General features: G+C 29.4%; 1 long non-coding RNA gene across 1 annotated transcript in view; it reads left to right on the top strand.

The window, feature by feature from the left end:
• The window catches only part of LOC139425584 (uncharacterized), a 114,388-nt gene extending 94,117 nt beyond the window's left edge, over nt 1–20,271 (top strand). The window contains exon 3 of the long non-coding RNA XR_011636787.1: nt 19,891–20,271. This is a non-coding gene — a long non-coding RNA (uncharacterized lncRNA). The remainder of the gene's footprint in view (nt 1–19,890) is intronic.
• Nucleotides 20,272–23,604: the final 3,333 nt, after the last annotated feature.

Here is a 23,604-nt window from a genome sequence, read left to right as displayed (position 1 = left end):
TATATATATATATATATATATATATATATATATATACACACACAGAGAAAGGGGGGTGAAAGAAAGGTAGGACATCATTCTCTCTTCTCCCTCTAAATGTTCTCTCTTGTGTTTTTTTTTCAATTTCGTGATATTTTTACTTCATTAAATTATTGTAACAAATCGGTCTAATTTTTTATTGATACTCACACTAATGCATTAGCAATTTTTTTTTTGGTTACGATAATATAATATCACAAAGCACTATTTTTTGCTGATGTGATCAATGTAAAATGATGAAAGATCTTTTCGCTGCTATTTTTCTCATTTTTAATCAATTAATTTTAATTTTTTAAGGTTTTAATATTTCTTAAGTTTTGAAATTTTTAATAAATTCTTTAAATTTAAAAATCCATTTTCCATTTACTTTTCCTTTTTTCGTTGCGTTTTTATCATACATTATGGATTTTATGTACTTGCAGATGAGCAGTTACTTAAAAGCATAATTTTGCTCTGAAATGTTCTCTTTTCTTCCACCCCTTAATATTTTATATCCATACTAGGTGTTCTATACTATACGTTCTTCATACGGGGTGAAAACAAGAAGTAAACAATCAATAAATCGGTACTGAACAGTAGTACTGTAACCCTAACTGTGTCCTAAACAGCAAATAAAGCTAAAAAAAAATTTTTTTTAACTAATAATTATTTTTTGCCCTTGTAGCTTTACGCTTTTAGATAAAATAAAACACGTTTTTATTAATTTATCACATCAAATTACAGATTTACTATATTCAGTATCATTTGGAAAGATGCTCTTGCTGGAAGTCAAAAGGCTGCTATCTCTAGTTCTTATCAATTTTGAAGTGGCCGTGAAACACCGCTTTATAATATCTAGATCGAGATTAAAACAATACTGCATTGGTGCTGATTTAAGAAGTACTAAATATTCCAATGTATTCTTTATACCTATATTTTTACATTTGGTACCTATTAAAACTAAAACAATTACCATTACAGCAGTAGTGTCTACTACTAGAATTAATTAAACATCCTTGGCTTCAAAAATACTACAGTTCATTTCTCTTAAATGAATTTCTACATTAATATTGATTCTATAATACATAGATTAAATTTTACTTCAATTAGTACCGATTGCCAGAATTAATTAATCATCAATGGTGTCGTAAAAATTAGAGTGATTTTTTCTAAAAAACTTTTTCCCTAAACAAATTAATACCATTTCTACAATATATTTGCTTTTAGTACATATATGTACTAAAAGCTTCATCGTTAAAGACTTAATCATGTGGCTGTATCTCTCAAACATTACTATTATTGTGTTAGTAATAGATAATTATGTTCCCAAAAACTATTACATCCAGGATTCTACCATTCATCTTGTAGCTAAGAGACGCGTCGGGGACTCCTTTCCGCAATTAACTTATAATGAAATCGTACCACGTAATCAGAATTTAGGAAGTGCAGACGGCCGTTGTACCCCGTTAAAGCGATTCATTTGGTTCTACCCGGGTAAGTGCAATTAGTGGGGCATAGTTTGTCGCCGGGGTCGAGATACGAGGATGAATGACACCACGGTAGAGGTGGGGATATGGCGCTATAAACTGCTGGACATTCAGGCTATAGAAATGAGATAACCAGGTTTATAATGAGATCAGATTGCCTCTAAGAATGGGTCGGTTCATATGGTAGTTAGATTGATTTTGTGAGAACAAAGCTAGATCATAAATCCAACTGTTTGAAAGGAAATTCGATTTGTTTATCTTAATCGCGTCCGTTATTGTCTTCGCAATTTTTGATTTACTAAATATCTCAGCAGTTCAGACAAATAATTTTTGATTTATTAATAAAGCAAATCTAATAATGAGTCATCACATCGCAGTAAAGATAAACGTAATGGCTGATTTCGTGGTAATAAATATACCAATACGATGCCATGTATTCAATTTTTTTTATCTTTAGAACATGTTTTTATCGTATGATATATGCTCATAACTTCATACTTTACCAGAAATTTGTGCTGATTATTCACCGTTTCTGTAATTATTATTATAATTGTAGATTAATATTGCGTCTAAACTAGGGGTCTTCAACATCTGACACGGAAATTCAACATAGAAAAATTCGAAACAATTCCACGTGTCACACTTATGTTACATAACACAATTTAATCAAACAATTTATAATCAGAAAAGAGAAAATTTTCGAGTTGGTTATAATTATATTCCAATTTCCATGATTTTATGAATTTTTATGATATTTCTAAGTAGAATAAATTTATTTTATGTATCTTTGTTGTTGTATGGAACAGGTAAAATATTAATTTTGAAGAGGAAAACGTTAGGAAAGAATGGTTATTATTAAAAACTAAATGTGTAGTTCGACATTATTATACATTTGCTTTACCGAAGCAACGCTATAGCAGGATCATATGAAATAATTATAGTGTAATTTTCATAGAATCTTCGAATTTCTAAACTAAAAACGTGTTTTAGCTTGCGATTGTTTTGCATTATTTGACTTAAATAATCTGTACAGTGTTTTATTATTTATAAATAATAAATAAATTATGATTCATCAATCTTATATATATATATACAGCACATAATCATGTCAGCCAAGAATTTGCACTAGTTTCTAAAATACTTACTATTCTACGACCTTTTTCACTTTTTTTTTTATCAAACTTCTATTTTAATAATAGCGGCGGGCCACTAAATTATCATCGAAGTACCACTGATGAATGCCCTTTATATAACAGCTTCATAAATACATTGAATTGATTAGTGATAAATTAATCATGGGTATCTAATGAAGAATCATCTTATATTTTTTTAACGATACATTTTGTGGCAACAAATGCAGTTTTATTTGTTTTACTTGAATTGCTTATTTTTACCTACACTGTGGTTTTTGGTATAATTTTTGGTTTACAAAATATAACATGCAGCAGATAGGTCGAAACTGCTAAGCATCTAAAAAGTTCTAAATGTATCTAAGCAGTTCAGAAAATATCTGCATAAGCTTTATTATAAGTTAATATGGAATGTCTGATAGTGAATCGCTGTAACTTACTTATGATAAGTACTTGTGATGGCAATTTTGAGGTTACAAATACAGTTTTATTTATTTTACTCGGATTGCTTATCTTTACCTACACTGTTGTTTTCGGTATAATTTTTGGCTTACAAAATATAACATGCAGCAGATTGGTAGAAGTATCTAAAGCATTCTAAATGTATCTAAGCAGTTCAGAAAGTATCTGGATAAGCTTCATTATAAGTTAATGTTGAATGTCTAATAATGAATCACTATAACTTACTTGTGATAAGTACTTGTGATGGTTATTTCGAGGTTACAAATACAGTTTTATTTGTTTTACTCGGATTGCTTATCTTTACCTACATTGTTATTTTCGGTATAATTTTTGGTTTAAAAAATATAAAATTCAGCAGATAGGTGGAAATTCTGACAGTCTAAAAGCTTTAAAGGTATCTAAAGAGTTCAGAAACTACATGGATTAGCTTCATGATAAATTAATATTGAATGTCTCTCAATGAACCACAATGACTTATTTGTGATAAATACTCATCAAAATATGGTTACAAAAAATTAACAAAAAGTTCTACGTTTTAGAGAAATTCGTTGCTGAGAAGAACTATGAGTTACTTTTCGTCAAGTTGAGGAAATTACTATCTTCAATGGCTGTATGACGTTGGATTAACTGTTGCTAACAGCTTATGTGCGACTGAAACTACAAAATCTTCGGAGACTGATGGTAGACATACGACCTCACAGAATCAATAATATATGGTCAGTGAAATTGTTTCTTTTTCATGGATAAAACTGTATTAAAAGAATTGCATTAGAACATTTAAATTTGGCTAAAATAAAATCCAATATATANATATGCTCATAACTTCATACTTTACCAGAAATTTGTGCTGATTATTCACCGTTTCTGTAATTATTATTATAATTGTAGATTAATATTGCGTCTAAACTAGGGGTCTTCAACATCTGACACGGAAATTCAACATAGAAAAATTCGAAACAATTCCACGTGTCACACTTATGTTACCTAACACAATTTAATCAAACAATTTATAATCAGAAAAGAGAAAATTTTCGAGTTGGTTATAATTATATTCCAATTTCCATGATTTTATGAATTTTTATGATATTTCTAAGTAGAATAAATTTATTTTATGTATCTTTGTTGTTGTACGGAACAGGTAAAATATTAATTTTGAGGAGGAAAACGTTAGGAAAGAATGGTTATTATTAAAAACTAAATGTATAGTTCGACATTATTATACATTTGCTTTACTGAAGCAACGCTATAACAGGATCATATGAAATAATTATAGTTGTAATTTTCATAGAATCTTCAAATTTCTAAACTAAAAACGTGTTTTAGCTTGCGATTGTTTTGCATTATTTGACTTAAATAATCTGTACAGTGTTTTATTACTTATAAATAATAAATAAATTATGATTTCTCAATCTTACATATATCTAACACATAAGCATGTCAGCCAAGAATTTTACACTAGTTTCTAAAATATTTACTATTCTACGACCTTTTCCACTTTTTTTAATTAAACTACTATTTCAATAATGGCGGCGGGCCACTAAATTATCATCGACGTACCACTAATGAATGCCATTTAAGCAACAGCTTCATAAATACATTGAATTGCTTAGCGATAAATTAATCATGGGTATCTAATGAAGAATCATCTCTTTTTAAAACGGTACTTGGTTATTTTGTTGTAGCAAATAACAACTTTATTTGTTTTACTTGGATTGTTTATTTTTACCTATACACTGTTATTTTCGGTATAATTTTTGGTTTGCAAAATATAACACACAGCAGCAGATAGGTAAAATCATATAAAACGTTCTAAATGTATTTAAGCAGTTCAGAAAATCTCTGGATAAGCTTCATTATAAGTTAATGTTGAATGTCTAATAATGAATCACTATAACTTACTTATGATAAGTACTTGTGATGGTTATTTTGAGGTTACAAATACTATAACTTACTTATGATAAGTACTTGTGATGGTTATTTTGAGGTTACAAATACAGTTTTATTTGATTTACTTGGATTGCTTATCTTTACCTATACTGTTATTTTCAGTATAATTTTTGGTTTACAAAATATAACATGCAGCAGATAGGTGGAAATTCTTAGCGTCTAAGAGCTTTAAAGGTATCTAAGGAGTTCAGAAAATACATGGATTAGCTTCATGATAAATTAACGTTGAATGTCTCCTATTGAACCTCTGTAACTTAATTGTGATAAATACTCATCAAAATATGGATACACCAAATTAACAAAAAGTTCTACGTTTTAGAGAAATTCATTGCTGAAAAGAACTATGAGTTACTTTTCGTTATATTGAGGAAATTACTATCTTTAACTGTTGTACGATGTTGGATTAACTGTTGCTAACAGCATATGTACGACTGAAACTACAAAAACTTCTGATACTGATGGTAGACATGCGACCTCATAGAGTCAATAATATAAGGTCAGTGAATTTTTTTTCAGGGTTAAAACTGTATTAAAAGAATTGCATTAAAACATTTAAATTAAGCTAAAATAAAGTCCAATAAATATATATTTTTACATGTTGTGAACTTATAGTATTTTTAAATGGTCTAATGAATGTGATTAGGTTAAGAACTTTAACATAGACATCTGCCTTGTTACATTGTTATCAAGCAAATAGAAAACAACAAAAATCTATTGAATGTATTTTATTAAAAAGCCTTATTAAACATGAGTTTTAAGCAAACAAGAATTATTTTTGAAGAAGAAAATTAATTTGAATTAATTTTTAAGTACTTTTTGCACAAGCTGGACTTAACCGAAATACAGATGAAGATTTTTCAATATTTTGTTTCTGGGACTCCAAACTGATGCCACTTTCTACATCTGAAACAAACTGAACATATGTCATCAGTCATTATGCTATTATCTTAGACACGAATTCCTCCTTAAAATTGCAAATGTGGTTTTAGTCTAGTTGTAGATTAAGTTTTATTAGGCTTTGGATATTTTCAATAATTAACTATCTTAACATTCAGTTTTCAATCACTTAAATGTGAAATTTCAGTTCTGTCAGTATTTTGTCCCTAGGAAAGCTAAACTGATGTTGCTTTCTACATCGGAATCAAACTAAACTTTTGTCATCAATCATCATGATATTATTTTCAACACGAATTCTTCTTTAAAAGTACATATGTGGTTTGATCTAAGTTGCACATTTAGATTTGTTTGGCTTTGAATCGTCTTAATTATTAACAAACCTAGCATTAAGTTTTCAATCGATTCTTTGTCAAATTTCAATTGAGTCAATATTTTGTCCCAACTCTTAACTCATGTCGCTTCAGTGGTCGATCGATTCAAATAAAATTTTGGTTTAGACTAAATTTTATTCTTTCTTTTATGCTGATTTGTCTTGTCTTTCTTTTATGATGTCTCCTTTTCAGACTTTTATAATGTCTGTTTGAAGCAATCCAAACTCTTATCATTGATCTCTTTGTCATCATTTTGTTTATAAATCCTCTTTTAAAGCATTGAGGAGGTCTTTTTCAAGATGCAATTTAAGTTTTTCATGGTTCAGAATGCTCTAAATGTTTATTTCCCTTTCAGTTTTCAATCGATTCAATTTAAATTCCAATTCAATTTAGTTAATATTTCTTACATGCTACTGTTAGCTGGAGGTATAAAAATACGCTTTCAACGTTGTTCATTATGTAACAATATAATATTGCAACTCTTTTAGCATTAACCAGCTCTGCATAATACTTCAAGCTAACATTCAGTTTTCATTCATTGAATTTGAAATTCCAGTTCAGCTTAGTTTGCATTTTTCAATGAGCCAGCCAGATGATTCTGGAAATAAACTAAGCTTATAACATTCATTATTATGTCATTAATTTTGATATGAATTTCTCTTCACATGCCAACACATTCCTTATGCTTGAATATACATTCCTTATATCACTATAACAAAGTACATTTCTTCTGACAATACAGTAATCCTTTAATAACATTAAAAAAACAGGAAATGCTTTTGTATGTAAAGACCCTGTATTCCAAACTGTTTCCTGTTAAAAAAAAATATATTGGATTTCTTACAGGAAACAAAAAAAAATAAAAATAAATTTTATACTTCCTGTTCTTTATCTTTCCGCTGACAACTGCTTTGCTTCCGCTGAATTCTCCAGAAATTTACCATTTCCTGTAAAAGAAAATGTCCTCTAAGGATTTACTGTAACTGAAAAGGCAGCACTATTTCCCCTTTAACAAGCAGTAAGACACTCTGGAATTATGGATGAGAGAATTTTGTCGTCTCCTTCTCTCTCGAACACGCTGGAGTTTTTTCCCTACATTTCTTTTATTTTTTCCCTCTCATATTCGGCATTTTCCCTTTGGAATTGAAAAATAGCGATGAAGTTAAAAAAGTTCTTCAGAATCGGTGCATATGACTGAAATCTTTAGACGGTGTGCCGTATGAATCTTTCATAATTTACTTAACGTCGTGTGTTTTATGTGACACAGAAACTAAAATTTTGTTGGCGACGATTTTAAGTTTGCTTGAGAATTTTGAATTATTTATGAACTTAATATTAAGAAAAAGTCTCAAAATAAAATTCAGAATTATTATCGAAATTTCTTCAAGGTGTTCAAAGAGACGCTACTCGATTTTTTATTTGAAACAAGAAACGTAGTTTAAAAATAGTTTTTTTTTTTATCAAATAATTAGTTTCATTGAAGAAGGTGCTATTTTAATCAGAATATTTTCATGAAATTTAACCAATATTTGTAAAATCTTTAAATATTTATACTCTTGTAGCTAAGTAGACACTATTCATTTACAAGATTCGGATGCACCAACAATATTTTTTTAACTCCAAAAAATTTGGGAATGAGCATATTGGCATAACGGATTAATTCACATTCAACTCATTTCTACCACAGTGAGCACTGACTGACGGATATTCAGAGGGATTTATTCCTTTCACAATCAGCATTTATTTATTTATTTTGGAAAAAAAAGGGTTGCTGTTTCTAATGACACTTTGACCATCCAAGCTTGCAAGTCATAGATCTTTTGAGAATTAGGTCAGGAAGGTAAGCATTTCGTTTAGTCGCAAGAGAATACTGCAAGGATGAAAGTACCTCTTGACTCATACTCCCACGGATAGATGGCAGCACCAAGCATTCGCAAGGCAACTTCCTCAATTTAGACATCAATCTAATTGAACAATTTAAGGATCGGTGCATATTACTGATGCTTTTGAGGATCGATGAATATTACTGAAATGTTCATACAGTATGCTGCATGAATCTTTCATAATTTATCAAGTGTCGTAAGTTTTATGTGACCCTCAAGCTAAAAGTATCGTTGACAGCAAGTTTTAGTTTGCTTGTGAATTTTGAAATATTCATGAACTTTATTATTAAGAAATATCATCGACAGTTCCTTAAGGTGTTTAAAGCGATACTAATAATTTTACCGAATTTTATTTTCAATGTGAAAATAAATTTTATAATGCAAACATATGCCGGAAAAGAGAAACTATTTATCTTTGTTCAAAATTGTTTTTTTTCCTTTTTAAGGAAAAATGTGCATTCTAAATTGCGCATTTTTATGAAATTTAATTATGTTTCGTAAAATTTTATAAGAAATTTTGATTTTGTAACTTGAAATAAAATCTTTAAAATAGTGTTTTAGTCAAATTATTAAGTTTGCAGATCAATAAGTGAAAATTCGTTCATGAGATTGAAAGTTATAGGGACATACTATTTTTTGTTTCGGGCTCAGTAAATTAATTTCATACAGTATGATGTTGCCCAATTTCTTATTTTACCGCCATATGAAAGGCTTCTTATCAATAGAATTTGTTCTCCAAAACCAGCAAACTTTGCCCTTATTCGAAAAAAAAATCACATAAATATATTATTACCTTAATAATGGGATTACTTCGATATAATTAACTTTCAGACGAGGAAAACTCTTCAAAAATCATACAATTCACTTCCATCTCACAATTTTAATAAATAATTATAAAACTATAAATTTGTAAGAGATTGACCCTCTAATTAATTTAAAGTAGAAGGAAAGTAATTACGATTTTACTTAAAATCAAACTTATTATAAAAGCGTTTTTAAAAAGAGAAAAAAAAAGAGAAATTATTTCCGCAAAAATGATTTTTTTTTTTATAGAAAAAGTTGGTTAATTATTAAAATAGATAACATTTTAATCATCCTCGAAAAGTTAACCAAATTATGTACAGAGGAAGTAAAAGGGCAGATTGAATCTTGCATCGCACAACAAATTAATTATGATACGGAAAAATAATTATTCTAAACTTATTTAATAAATTATGTTCGAAAATTTGAATTATTTGGAAGGTCATCAATTTCAAATTAAAATGACAGTTTTTTTTTCCAAATTAATTAATAATAATTGTGAGGTCATTAACTAAGTGTAACTGTAGTGAGACCAATCTCTTAGAAAATTTGAAAGATTAGTTTCAATTTAAAATTTTTGTCATATCCAAGAACTAGTAAATAATAAGAAGAGATCGAAACTAGTTGTAAAGACAATATCAAAATTCACCTGTCGCCATCTAACCGAAATGTTTCTAAATATCTGATATATTTAAACTAAATTGTCTTAACAGCTTTCATAAATAACAAAAAAAAAAAATTTTTTAAAATTTAATTTTTTTTAAAACGAACTAAATAGCAAAAAAAAATTTCTCCGTTTTTGACAGACAGAAAACGAAGTACGCAATATGCAATTTCGATTAATGTGGAAGAGTTTTGGTGGGGATATTAATTCACTACAAAAATGTAGTACGGATTATGTTTTTAGTTTCTGGTCCGACAAGAACAGAAGCTCTTTCTCTTTTCTTACTACATTTTAAAACATAATTTTCTATTCAGTATGTTCTACGTTTTAGTCTGAAAGTTCATTTAGGGAAAGTGGTCGAAATTTTTACGAAGCATTTTGCTTGTACCAATTTTATAACAATTCTACCCTATATTGGAATTAGGAACATAGCTCAAGATGAAATTTAAGTAATGAAAATGTTCTCAAAATTTCAGTATACCATGAATTCCATTTAGTGATAAACTTATTTTTCAACATCCAGGAAGCAATTGTTGCATGCATTTTCATTAGGAACTGAAACTCCTGGTAAAAATTTAAACTCTATAACTAGTTGAAATTCAAATTTACAAAAAAAATTCTTTGAAGAAAATATGGCGGATATAGTCATTATGTGTGAATTATTATAGATAGATATATATCTATATTATGTGCGAATTATTATAGATAGATAGATTATGTGCGAATTATTATAGATAGATATATTATGTGCGAATTATTATAGATAGATAGATATATTATGTGCGAACTATTATAGATAGATACATTATGTACGAATTATTATAGATAGATAGATAGATATATTTTGTGCGAATTATTATAGATAGATAAATATATTAAGTGCGAATTATTATAGATAGATTGATTATGTGCGAATTAGATATTATAGATAGATAGATATATTAGTGGCTAAGAAATCTTTGGAGCTTATATTGACAACACATACAAAATTCCAGTAAAATTTGATCACTTTAGCTAGTCGAAAAATAGTAAAAATTTCTGATTACGATAATATATATTAGGCAATAGGGCATTAAGTTCTGCGGCAAATGTTCAGAAAACGATTGAAACTTGCAATTTAATTCATTATAGTAATACAATCACACTTTATTTCCTCAGTAGCTGGGAAAATGAATGGGATTTTTACAGACTATAACTTCTATTTAATCATAAAAATGACAATAATTTTCTTGAGTTACGGTCAGGAATAATTTATACATACTTGCATTGCTATCAGACATAGAATACCAGTCGAAATTCAATATATTCTGCCAAAAAAGTTGAAGTTTCTGTGAAAGATAATTTCTATTCCGCTAAAGTAGTACAATAAATTCTATTTACATAGGTCAGGAAGGGATTTAAATATGTAAATTGTTTTCACTCACAGATGAGCAGTTATAACTGGTTTATTCACTCTTTATTACTTTTAATATGCTAGTATGCTCAAATTATAAATGTGGTTTTAGACTGAAGAGCCAAAAGAAATTCAATTGTTTTCTAACTACTACAAATAAATATTTTTTACCATGTAAGAGACAGTAGGGATTAATGACCATTCTAAATTTCAATCATTTTCCAACAATCTAGAGTGCTTCTTCAGTTTAAACTTTGTACTGTTGCCTATGCTTGTAAGAATTGTTTCTTAAAATGTGCAAATAGTATTCTTCACCAGCAAAACAAAGTTAACAAACACAAAAGTAAAAAGAATAAAATGAATTAAGCAAAAAAGTACAATGCGATTCTAATTTACAATGTGTTTCTAATATATTCTGAAAAGGAGAAAATAATTGAATTTTTATCTGACTTAGAACGATAAAAATGGCCCGTGCCATTTCCTTAATAAATTCTTATTACCATGGAAAATTTCTCCCGCGTTTTTTGAAACTGATGCACCCGATGTGTTTAGTTTTTAGGTCTGACAAAAATATATTTAGATTATATTCTTCTTAATTTATTTTATTTTTTACTGGTTGATTCATCTTTTAATGCAATGTAATTTTTTTTTAAAAAAAGACACTTTTGCCTCTAAAAAGTAAAGCAGTCAATTAAGTTTTCGTCACAAAATTATTCGCGCAAAACTGCAAGATATAAACATAGAAAATAAATTGTGATAAATGATGCTCGGTTAGAAAAACTACTGAAATAAAATGTTTTGCTTCCGTGAAGTTAATACTATGGTTTTCATCAAGCATTTGGCTCACTTTGCTTTGATAGAATTCTTGCTGTTGTCCCCTGCTGCGCCATCGCCAAAGTACACCGAAGGGAGCCACAGCAAACACTGATTGCTTTTGTCTTAGAATGCTATCTGCAGTAAAAGCTTTTCTCTATGCAAGGAACTCTTTTTTTCTAATTTAATGCTCTTAGCTAATAATATATTTAATACAGAAATTTAGGCAAAACTAATCAATGAAAATATACATTTCATAAATTAAATTATTATCGGAATTCCAAATGTGATAATGCTAATGAAATAAAAAAAACGGCTTGAAATTTATGCAAGTATTTAATTTATGTGATATCAACGTATCGGAGTGTATTGAAATAAGTATCGCCAAAAACTGAAGAAATATCGTTAAAGCTGTCGAAGCTTCTTCGTCGGAGTTAATGTTCAATAAATATCTAAATTTACCAATATTCAAGTGCTTAATCTATGTGATTTAAAAGTATCGTAATGTATTTAAATATCAACAAAAGCAAAAGAATATTGTCAAAGTTGCAGATACTCTTTCTTCTAGGTTGTGTTTTAATAAATATCTAAATTATCAATATTGTATTCAGCATTCCTTGAGAATATTTAATCTATATTGTATTTAGAAGAAAGGTTAAGGTTTGAAAGTTCCGATTCTTCGAATTATAAACTTTATTTAAAATTTCAGTTAAAATATAATACAATCTGTTTTCAGTACTGGCATTTTTATACAAAATTTATTTATTAAGAATTTAAAAAAATCAAACCTACTGGACCATTAGATTAAATCTATCGTTTCCACAAACTATTATCTTTGCATTTAGATCAATTATAAATGGTCAAAATAAATAGTCAAAAACAGAAAGAAATAAAAATGAAGTGTAAGAACCATTTATCTTAAACATATTGTTATATACTTATTAACCAATGCTACTGCTTATACTTCGTAGCCTAAAATATTATACGATAGATATCTAAAAAACAGATTTAATTAATGATAAGTACAACTAAATGTAGAACTACTTTATTCCGAAGGTATCCCTCATATGTAAACTTTCATTATAATTATGTCTTTAATTTTACACTTGAAGCACCATCGGGGTTATTTTGATCGTTTTTTCCCATGTCTTATGTTATTTTTGAAGACACACGTGAGCTTCGAAGCTTATAATTTTTAGCTTTTTCTAAATTGTATCTAAGTATATCTTATCAAAATTTCATGCTTCTCTTCCAAGTAATTAATGCTTACATTAATAAAATAAATAATTGAGGAAGTACCTAAAACAGCCAAATATTATGGAAATATTTGAGGAACTGCAAATATTATGGAGAAGAACTGTGGAAAAGAAATTAAGGTCCATCGTGTGAAGAATAAAATGTCACCGGCAAAAATTTTAGTGAAATTAGATGGTATTTCATATTAGACTGTCGAAGTAGCTTCGTTAAGTTCTTTCTGAATTATAATTTCGTTATTGCGTCTGTGAGAAACCATGTATATATGCTGATTATAAACAGTTATTCTGGACAAAAAAGTATTGTTGGGGAACAATTATTGTCAACTAAGTAAGTTAATGATGATAACTTGCTTTGTTGATGATAATGATACCAAATAAACACCCACATATTTTAGATGGTTTTGAAGACCCTTCTCCACCCAAGTCAAAATTTTTTATGGTTTTCCATTGATGGACCAACATAGTCTTGATGGTCTTTTTTTTTTCATAATGACATTTTGCTCCCTGTTCATGAAAAGCAATGAGTAAATTGTCAAGCGTTTTTCAAACCTAACAGTCATAAGTAACTTTTAAAAATGTACCAAATTTAGACAAAAAAATAGCTTATCATTTGCTAAAAAGTCGTATTTTACAAAAAGACAGAGACCTCGAGGAAGAATCCTATATTATTATAATGTTCAAATACACCACATTATAATTCCATTTCCGTAAGTAGACGACCTGAAAGTATTTTGAGGTAAATATTGAAAAAAATATCCTTTTTCCCTAAACATTTTCCGAGCTGTTTGGCGTTTTCACATCTTTAAATAATTTCCATCAATTTTAGGGCAAACTGTAAAAAATTCTGGAACTAAATGACGGTAAAAAGCCCCGACATTTGAGGTGCTAGTACTTTTTACTGTAAAATCTATTTTTACCGGACCATGTTACAAATTAAAAATCCTGATGTAATTTTTACAGCAGTATTAATTTAATTAGAGAGATTCAAGGATTTTACTGTTATTATTATGCATGTACCGTAATTTTTACAGTAATAATTACAGCAAAATCCATAAATCACTCTAATGAAATAAATATTACGGTAAAAATTGTGTTATAGTATTTAACGATAAAAATAGATTTGTCGACAAAATGGATTTTACGGATGATGCATCCAAATTGCTGGCATTTTATGCCATAATTTGATCAGGAATTTTTTACAGTGCAGGTCCTAGAATTTCTGGACGAAAAACTATTCCAGAACAAACTTCTGTTCCACCTACACCTAAAAGATCGATAGCGTGATGATCTTCAGAGGCATTCAATCAAAGCAGAAATAAGGAGAGGTCATTTCAACCTTTTTACCCAATGTTCCGCAACTAATACGAAAGCATTCTTTTTCATCTTCAGCTTCTCCATCCTTTTTGCTCTTGAGCCTCTCCCCAGGGATAGAAGGGAGAGGCACATAACCCTTCATTTCCGGTGAACTCTACTCAGTGACGCCATGTAAAGTGGGTCCTCACCCCACGTAATGGCACGATTTCCTGTTTTGGGGGACCAAAATGAGTAGTTGGGTTATTCAGTAGATTGAAAAATCACCTTCTGAATGACTGTGTTTGAAAACTCTATTTATGGTGTGAAAAGTGTAGATTATCAAAGCTTTTTTTATCTTTCTTTTCTTTATTTTAACGCAGCCGTCAATTCGGACAGCCGATTCATTTTCATAGACTTTTAAAAGTTTGAAGGGTACTTAGTTTTGAGAACTGAAATGCATTTGCTCTAGGTAAACTGCAAGATATTGCTAGCATCATTCGTTTTAATAATTTAATTTCTTTTTTCAAATACAGGCCTGCCAACTAATACACTTTTTGAAAAATATTTTATTCAGTGGTAGACATTTGAAACCAGGGTATCTGCTACATTTTAGATTTTCAAATTCATGACTAATTCCAAGAATTTTTCATGACTTAACGAAGTCACTATTTTCTCCGAAAAAAACGCAACAATAAATTTAAAAAAGCATTTTAACAACATTCATTGAAATGATAGGTATAAACAAAACTCTTATACTCTGCATCTTCATATTTATAGATTTTAAATATAAAAAAAACAGAGCAAAGAAAGAGTTGAAGCAATAAAATAGCTGAAAAAAATGCAAAAGCAAATATTTTTTTCTTCTTTTTCTGCAAAATTTACATTTCAAAGATATTTTTCTTGCTCATCGCAAAGGAAAGAAATGCTCCTGAATTTTCTGTTCTCACTTCGGAAGAAAAAAATTCGCTAATGACTGGCTTGCTTCAGTTGAAATTTTAAACTAATAAAATAAATAGTAACAAAAATTCTGAAATCACAGAAGTTTAAAAGATAATCCGCTCCAGAAATGTTTTTTCTTTCATTTTTTGAAAGAACACCTTAATTTTTAAAGAACACGATAAAAATATTTTATATTTTAATCAAATAGAACTGTGGGTGGGGATTTTGTTACAAATTCAGATATTCATGAAATCAGGGGGATAAGTTTCATTTTGAAAATGAGATTTTTCGGCTACCTAAATCCATGTCCTTAAATGATTTTTTAAAAAAAAAGTAGTTAAAATCATGGCATTTCATGACAAATTTGTTCAATACCGAAATTCATGACTTTCCATGATTTTTCATGACTTTCCAGGTTTCACGGATACCCTGTAAAACCCAAAGCTTTCAGAATTTTTCGTAATTTTGCCAGCATTTTAAAAGTTTCACCACGAATGAGCTGCAACTAGCTGGCGTGCATGTATACTTTTAAATTATCTTTATGTACTAGTGTGAAAAGTAATTTTAAACGAATAAAAAATAATACATTAAAACATAAACAACTGGAATAAATGTTTACAAAAACCGAAGAAAGTTGGCTGGTCTGTAAATTAAATATTTTTTTTTAATTGTTATATCATTCAAAACATAGTGTAATTGCGCGCTTTATTAATGGCACTACGTAATCAAGAGCTCAGTTTATAATGCAGCTTTTTATATTCTTAAGTCAGACTCAGAAGAATTTTTTGTGCTGTTGAGAAAAATAACTCTTAAATTTGTTTAATTTTTAATCACCAAATATTATATTTAATATCCTCTTAAATGCTCTTTTTTTATAAAACTCTCTTTCAGTTTAAAAATGCTTTGAACGACGACTGTAAATATAATAATGGCATAATCCCAGGAAAGATTTTTAATGAACTTATCGCCATCAGAGATTTGTACCTTTTGGAATCATAGAATAAATCAACTTTTTATCAGAAAAAAATTATTCAAATTGAAATTGCTTTTAGTTACCTATTATTTTATTCCTTTACATCATTATGATTTCCCCACATGTTTCAAGGCGAATAGAACTACGAAATTTGAATAGTAAATCTGATGCCAGAAATAAATTTTTCAATTTAGATTAACAAACAGAATGAATCATGACCCAAATAAATACAGAAGCATTTAACAAAATTACGCACGTTATTTCAAAGGTTATTCATTAAATTATAGCTGATTATTATTAATACATATAGAAAATTAAGATCCATCAAGCATTTTATTGATCACTGTATTGTTTATATATATTTTGAGAACAAATGGTGTAAAAAAGTTATCACCAAATAATATGGAATTTGAATCATAAATCTGCTTCCATAATAGGTTCATTCAATTTAGTTTAGCGAATAAAATCATGACACAAAATAAATCCAGAAGTACTTAACGTGAAAAGAAAGTAAGTGAAGTCTGCGAATTTTCATTATATTTCAGCGCTAAATATCATAATACATATTTTGCTAATGTGATTTCACAGTATGGTGTGCGTGGATATTTTTGCCATGAGTCTGCTGGAACAGCCTTGAATTTTCAGGCGAAATAAAAGCAGGCCTCTTGCAGAAAAATATACATTTTAGAGGAAAGAACAAAACTTTAGTGGAACTTAGCAGGCATCTCACCTTGCTTTTAGGAACAATTAAGGGGTGCAGAGTACAACCTTTGTTTTCATTTCCTCTAATTTGTCGCTCCCTCGTGGCAACGGTTCATTAGCGATAAAAGCTTCCGGTCATAAATCTCCTTTTGGAGTTTCTTCGTTTAACTCTTAATGACGCTGTAAATGAGAATGAAGAAAGTTACAGTTAAGGAGCGTTATTATAAGAGACATAATATTGAGCCGCTTCTGAAAATGTTGCTGCTAGCAAAAATTGCAACGTTCAGTCAAGAGAAATGGAGCAAATAAAAGAGATCTCATGTAAGTGATAGTATATTATGGGTTTTACAATTAATGACTGTCTAATAAAGTGTAGTTAAGATTAAGTATTTTTTACAAGATGCACTAGACGTGAGGGCTGTTCAGGGTAACGGGTATTAAGTAATCGTTCTTTGTCAGAAATTTTTATAAAATAACCGTGCAAGTTTGTGACAACAATTTCATTCAAGAGGATTATGGATAAATAAAATAGATCTGATTTAATCGATAACATATTATGGGTTTTACAATTAATGATTGTCTAATAAAGTGTAGTTAAGATTAGGTATTTTTACTATACGTGAACAGTGTTTCCGATAACAGGTTTAATGTAATCATTCTATGTTAGAAAATTATTTTTAAAATTATATGTCACTGCTATTAATCGAAGTCGTTCAAGAAGACAGAAGAGAATTAAAAGAGATCTAATTTAAGTGATGGCACATTACAGGCTTCACAATAATTGACCATCTGACATAGTATAGTTAAGTAGTTAAGATAAAAAAAAAAATTTAAATTTTTACAGAATGCATTAGTCTTACACGTTTTTTGTGATAACAGGTATAAAGTAACCGGTTTACGTAAGAAAATAGTTTTTTTAAATAATATTTCACTGATGAATCAATAATACAAGGTTAATGGCGTCAAATTCGCTCAAGAGAACTGGAGCAGATAAAAGATATATCATGTTAAGATAATGATGATTAATGTAATATTAGCATATATTATGTCCTATGAAAGCAATAACTGACTATTTAGAAGATGTATTAGACACGATCGTTGGTAATAACAACAGTTTTATTGTTACTATTTTGAAAAATTTTATTGTTACCATGAGGCTGTTTCTTAAATATTGTTGCCAAATTATAAATTCATCAAAAAAGACTAGGGTTGACAAAAGAGATCTGATGCAAGTAACATCAGACCTTTTCACTTGCACAATAGCTTACAAATGAAAATAAGTTATTATAAAGTAGTTTTTCTAGGTGTACAAGCTGTTTCTTAATTCCCCTTACGCTTACAGTTATAAAGTAACAGTTCTGCATTAGATACTACGCCCAAAATAATATTATATTTATCTTCATCCATTAAATAATATGTTCCGAAATTTACAATTAATGACTGACTATTAAAATATAGTTAGTATTGTGTATTTTACTGCTTAGGTATATTGTTAGGTTTATTTTACTACTTAGGTAACAGTAACGCTGTTCACAGTAACGATTATAAAATTAATGATTCATACTAGAAGCAATTCTAAAAATGTTTTACTACCGGGGAAATACTATCACAAATAATCAAGCATATGCGATTGGACTTGGGGTAAATAAGTGAGATCCGAAGTACGTTATAGTACAAAGTATGATACCGCACGATTACTGTATGAATTGTATTAGCATCACCATTAAATTAATCAATTCTTATATATTGGACTTAAAACATACGGTAATTTAGCGTAACATTTGTAAGAGAACAATTTCTATTATACGACATCTACCGCCAAATTAATCGATAAGACAGTTATTTAATGCAATTTTTTTTTCTTCTTTTAATACACTGCAGAGACTTGTTTTAATGCATCGCGCTTGCAACTTTGTGAGTATCCGTAACATTTTATTAATCTCAATTATTAATAGCAAAACTTTTCATTTAATGTCATTCACATCAGATATTTTTCATTCTTCTTGACTTAATGGACGAAATTATTGTTATGTAACAGAGTTCCAAAACATTATCGCAAAAAGTGCAGCATTTTAAGAACAGTTCTTAGCATGTAGCTGTTGTTTTATAATCATTATGTAAAATAATGGTTTCCCCTGCCATAAAAGCAGCAGGTCCAGATGAATTGATTTATCCAAATGGTTAATTGTAAAAGTAGAAACTATCCTTCATTGTATCAAAACCATTGTTTTCAAGTTCACTTTTATTAATTTCTATATTTAAACACAAGGTTTGCTTAAAAAATTATTGTGATTTCAGTTCAATGTATTTTTAACTAGTACTTACGTAGATAAAGTACTCCCAAAACCGCTAGTTGTTAGCCAAGGAAGGCACACGGATTGAGGCTCCGTAATTTCATGTGGTTGCTGTGTGATTCAGAACTACGCGTTGGCTGCGTTTACTCCCTAAACGAGCTGGTACCTATCGATCTGAAGTTGGATAGGCTTCAGGCCACAACTAGGATTGAACCCCCATTCTTACTCAACAATAGTTTAGTATCTTAACTGATTTGCTATCAGATTTATGTACTTAGTTGTAGCATCTAAATACCAATTAGTGCTTAGTTGCTTATGTGTTATAATTGAAGAGTATACTTAAGGATACAACTGGGATTGAACCTCCAATCTTAGGCAACAATAGTTTAGTATCTTAACTGATTTGTCATCACATTTATGTACGTAGTTGTAGCTTCTAAATACTAATTAGTGCTAAGTTGCTTGTGTGTTATAATTGAAGAGTATACTTTAGAACTTCATTTTTAATCCGTGGATGAACTACTTTCTGGGAATCGCTGATTTGTTCCGTTTAATTTTTCGTTGCAGAAGTTCGATGGAATTTCCCTCTAAAGATTTAAATGATTTCATTGAGCAACAAGGTGGCGTCTATCCACGTTTGTGTAAGAATGTTAAGATGATGACGTCACCAATCACTGGCTTGGTAACAATGGATTTGACGGTAAGGTTTTTTTCAGGTCTTTTGAGCATTCATGAAGGATAATTTTTTTCTTTGGGTTTTGTGAATGAGCTTGTTTATTTACCTTCTTACCTTCTATGCCTACTAATCTGCTGAAACACTGGCTTGCAGAAGCTGTTTTTTTCTTTACTGGTAAGAGTATTGAGATGAAACAGTTTACAATATCAATTTGCTTTATGGACAAGAGGAGTTCTCACTAAAATTTGCAAGATAAATTGGATGTCTTACTGCATTTTCTATCGTGTATCTTATTTGTGTCTTTCAAAACTAAGCGCAGTGCTTGGAACTGCTCTATTCTCTTACGTATGCTCATTTAAAATTCGACAGACGATTTGAAGATCTCAATCTTTGCGTTCGTAACTTTGTTGAAAAAATTAAACTTTTCAAAACTTAAATTTAAGGATAAGAAAAAAAAAGAAGGGCATGGAATTTTTGATAATAATTTATAATTACGTTAGTTTGAAGTCCTTTCAACGTATTTAGCACTGAAACATTCCTTTTGTTAAATAAATGTTGTCCTTACTTTAGACATTTATCAATTCCAGAAGGACTTAAACAGTGGATAGAATTCTGCATAATAGCTTATTTACTTTTTTGAGAAATAAATTTTTTGAATGCTATGTTACTTTTCTCAAGTGTTTGCTTAGTTATTTCCCTCAAAACGCCACAAAAACGAGCAAAATAAACTTAAATATGCGAGAAAAAGTTTTTTTTTTCTTTGAGGCTAAGCTACACTTCCAGTAACTATCAACAAAAATTTTACTAAAGAAAATAAAAAGAGCTGCATATCTAACTTATCTAAACAAACACAGACTGCACTGACTTCGAAACAAACAGGGAATTTTTTGACTTCATTAGCAAATCCATCCTCTCCACATACCTGCAAGGACTTTTCCTCTTAAAGTCTTTCGGGGAAGATGTTTTTCGTGGATGCTTTTAGTATAATCACAGCTATGCAAATACAAAGAGATGGAAAAAACGGAGGGAAAAAAGGGATTTTTGAAAAGGAAAAACTTTCCCTATGAGACAGCCGCAAAACAGGAAAAAAAAGAAACACTGATCATACAAAAATGTAAGCAAATAAAAAGAACCTTTGAAAAAGTCCGTATTAGGAAATGGTTTAGCATTATGCACAAGTACTGTTTTGAAAGTTAAAAAAATGAAAATAATGTTTTGAAGTTTCTTTTTTTTTTCGTTTTTTGTTCTGACGCTTACAATTTACTTTCTTTAGATAAGGAAAAGAAGGAGCTCTTGACGCCGTAGTTACTCTTAATTTTGAAAACTTTTTATTTATTAAACCACCCACTTTGTTTAAACTATCACTATATATTTTTTCAAGAAAGTTACGAGAAATTCAAGTGCTAGTATAAAATTCAGCTGCCTAGTAATTGAACCATGAGGGATTAATTTAAGTTTGTAAAATAAGAGATACGATTTTTATTCTATTTATGTTAAATATAATATTGATGAATTTATTTCAAAAATTTAATTTTTGCTTTTATCTTTATGCATAGTTGATTCAAAGAATAAATCCTGAAATGAAAATGCAAACCAGGAGTAAAAAACTAATGAACCTCATAGGGACATGGGATTGCAGACACTATAAAAGACACTAGCAGGTTTATGTTTGAAATTATAACTAATATATAAAACAATAAACAAAAATTGGTCTACATCATATTTTCCATGCGAAAAACGGACCACCCTGAATAAGTTTTGATCTAATGATTAGATCTTCACTTTCTAGGTCTCAATTTTAATGGTTCGAGAGGATGAACTCAAATATGCTAACTAATTAGCACAGATGAGAGTTAAAATAGATGATAGTTACGAAATCAGTAAGAAAAACGTACTTTCTCTGAATAAACATGCCGAATTTTTGACGGACTCGAATCTCTAACCCCCAAAACGTAAGGGGTAGCCACAATCTTTGAAATATAGTCTCAATGTTTTGGGGGTCAGAAATCCGAATCCGTCAGAAAATAGGAATGTTTATTCAGAAAAAATACATTTTTGTGTTTAATTTCGCAACTTAAAATACAGTCTGCACTTATTAATCAGCGTATTTGAGGTAACCCCCTAGATTATTGACTTGAACGAGTATTAGAAAGTGAAGGTGTAATCATTAGATCAAAAGGTATTAAGGTGATACGTTTTTTATTTTGCCCACAGTACACGACGGGTATACCGCCTATTATTCTACAGCTGTTCTTAATGTTAAGATATTTTCGATGTTTTTGCCAGACAGTTGAGGCAACAGCACGTGGTTTTGACATAATTGGCATGTTTTAACATGAGCTCTATTTCATACTACGTCGATGTACTGCCGATCTTCAAACTTATCGCAAGATCTCATAGCATGTGCTGGTATTACTCTTATATTTGTAAAATGAGTGATAAGTTAAAGTCAAAATATTTAGAAAACTTTTGTTTAATGTCTCTATATACTACGTATTACTCTGTTCTAAAGCCTGCTCTAATTTATATGCTTCGTGCTTCATTTTTTATTTCTGGAGAAATCTGTTTTCTGACAAGCAAGATTTATCAGGTCTTCTGCGTCGTTTGACAATGCAAGTGTCGATACCTATCTGATCAATGTGAACTGTATTCGCCAAAAAAGAGAATTTATCATTTTTCCATAAAAAGTTTCGCGAATGCTAGTTTGCTCAAGGCTTGATCCAGGAGTTTCTTTGTCTTCTGTGTATGATTCAAAATTACAAGGCTACGGAGTTGAGCATTGATGGTCGTAAACTCAGATTTGGATTGGCTGTCCAATGCTGGTTATAAAATAAAACTTTGAAGGTGAAAAAGAGAGTTTTGATCTGACCATTCGCTTAATACTTCAGCGTGCGAATTATAGATAGCAACAGTTGTTATTTTTGTAAAATTCTTGGTTGTTTATTTTAATTCCGAACATCTCAATTTTTTCCTAAAAATTATAGAGCAAAGGAAGCAAAATTAGTCAAGATTTTATTACCAATCAAAGTTTCGAGCATTTTCCAACACAAAAAACTAATAGATATAGAACTAAGAGATTGATTGTAATGAATTAAAATGAAAATTTTATTATTTATTTTCAAGTAGTAGATCGAAAAGAAGAAAATAATTTTATTTTGTCAGGTCCAAAACGAAATATTACATCACTTTCGAAATAAATTTCAATCACCACCAAATATTATCTCCAAATTTTTCTCATTGTCCTTATTTTCTCATTTCTGATTTTAAAAAAAGTTAAATCATCTTTTTTATAGTTTGCTTAAATAATAAAGTTTTATCAAATTATTATTTTGTTTGAAATTAAGTTTTTAAGTTAAAAATCACTCCGGCATTCGATATATGCTAAAGGAAATGAATAGTCGATAGCTAAAAGAATAACTTATGGTCTAAATTTAACTTAGTTCTCACGTAAAATATGTTGAATTTATAACACAAGTTATTTCTTAAAACGTGAGGAGTACGCTCTCCAATCCGAAAATAAATTGAATTCAATTGGATTAACAAATCGCAGCATAAAAGTTTACTTTATTACACCTGCTTTAAATAAACAAAGTTATAAGTAGGGA

This window comes from Parasteatoda tepidariorum, chromosome 5 (genome assembly GCF_043381705.1).
Source record: "Parasteatoda tepidariorum isolate YZ-2023 chromosome 5, CAS_Ptep_4.0, whole genome shotgun sequence".
Taxonomy (NCBI): Eukaryota; Metazoa; Arthropoda; class Arachnida; order Araneae; family Theridiidae; genus Parasteatoda; species Parasteatoda tepidariorum.
Note: the sequence above shows the minus strand (reverse complement) of the source record. Positions and strands in the feature narration are given on the sequence as shown.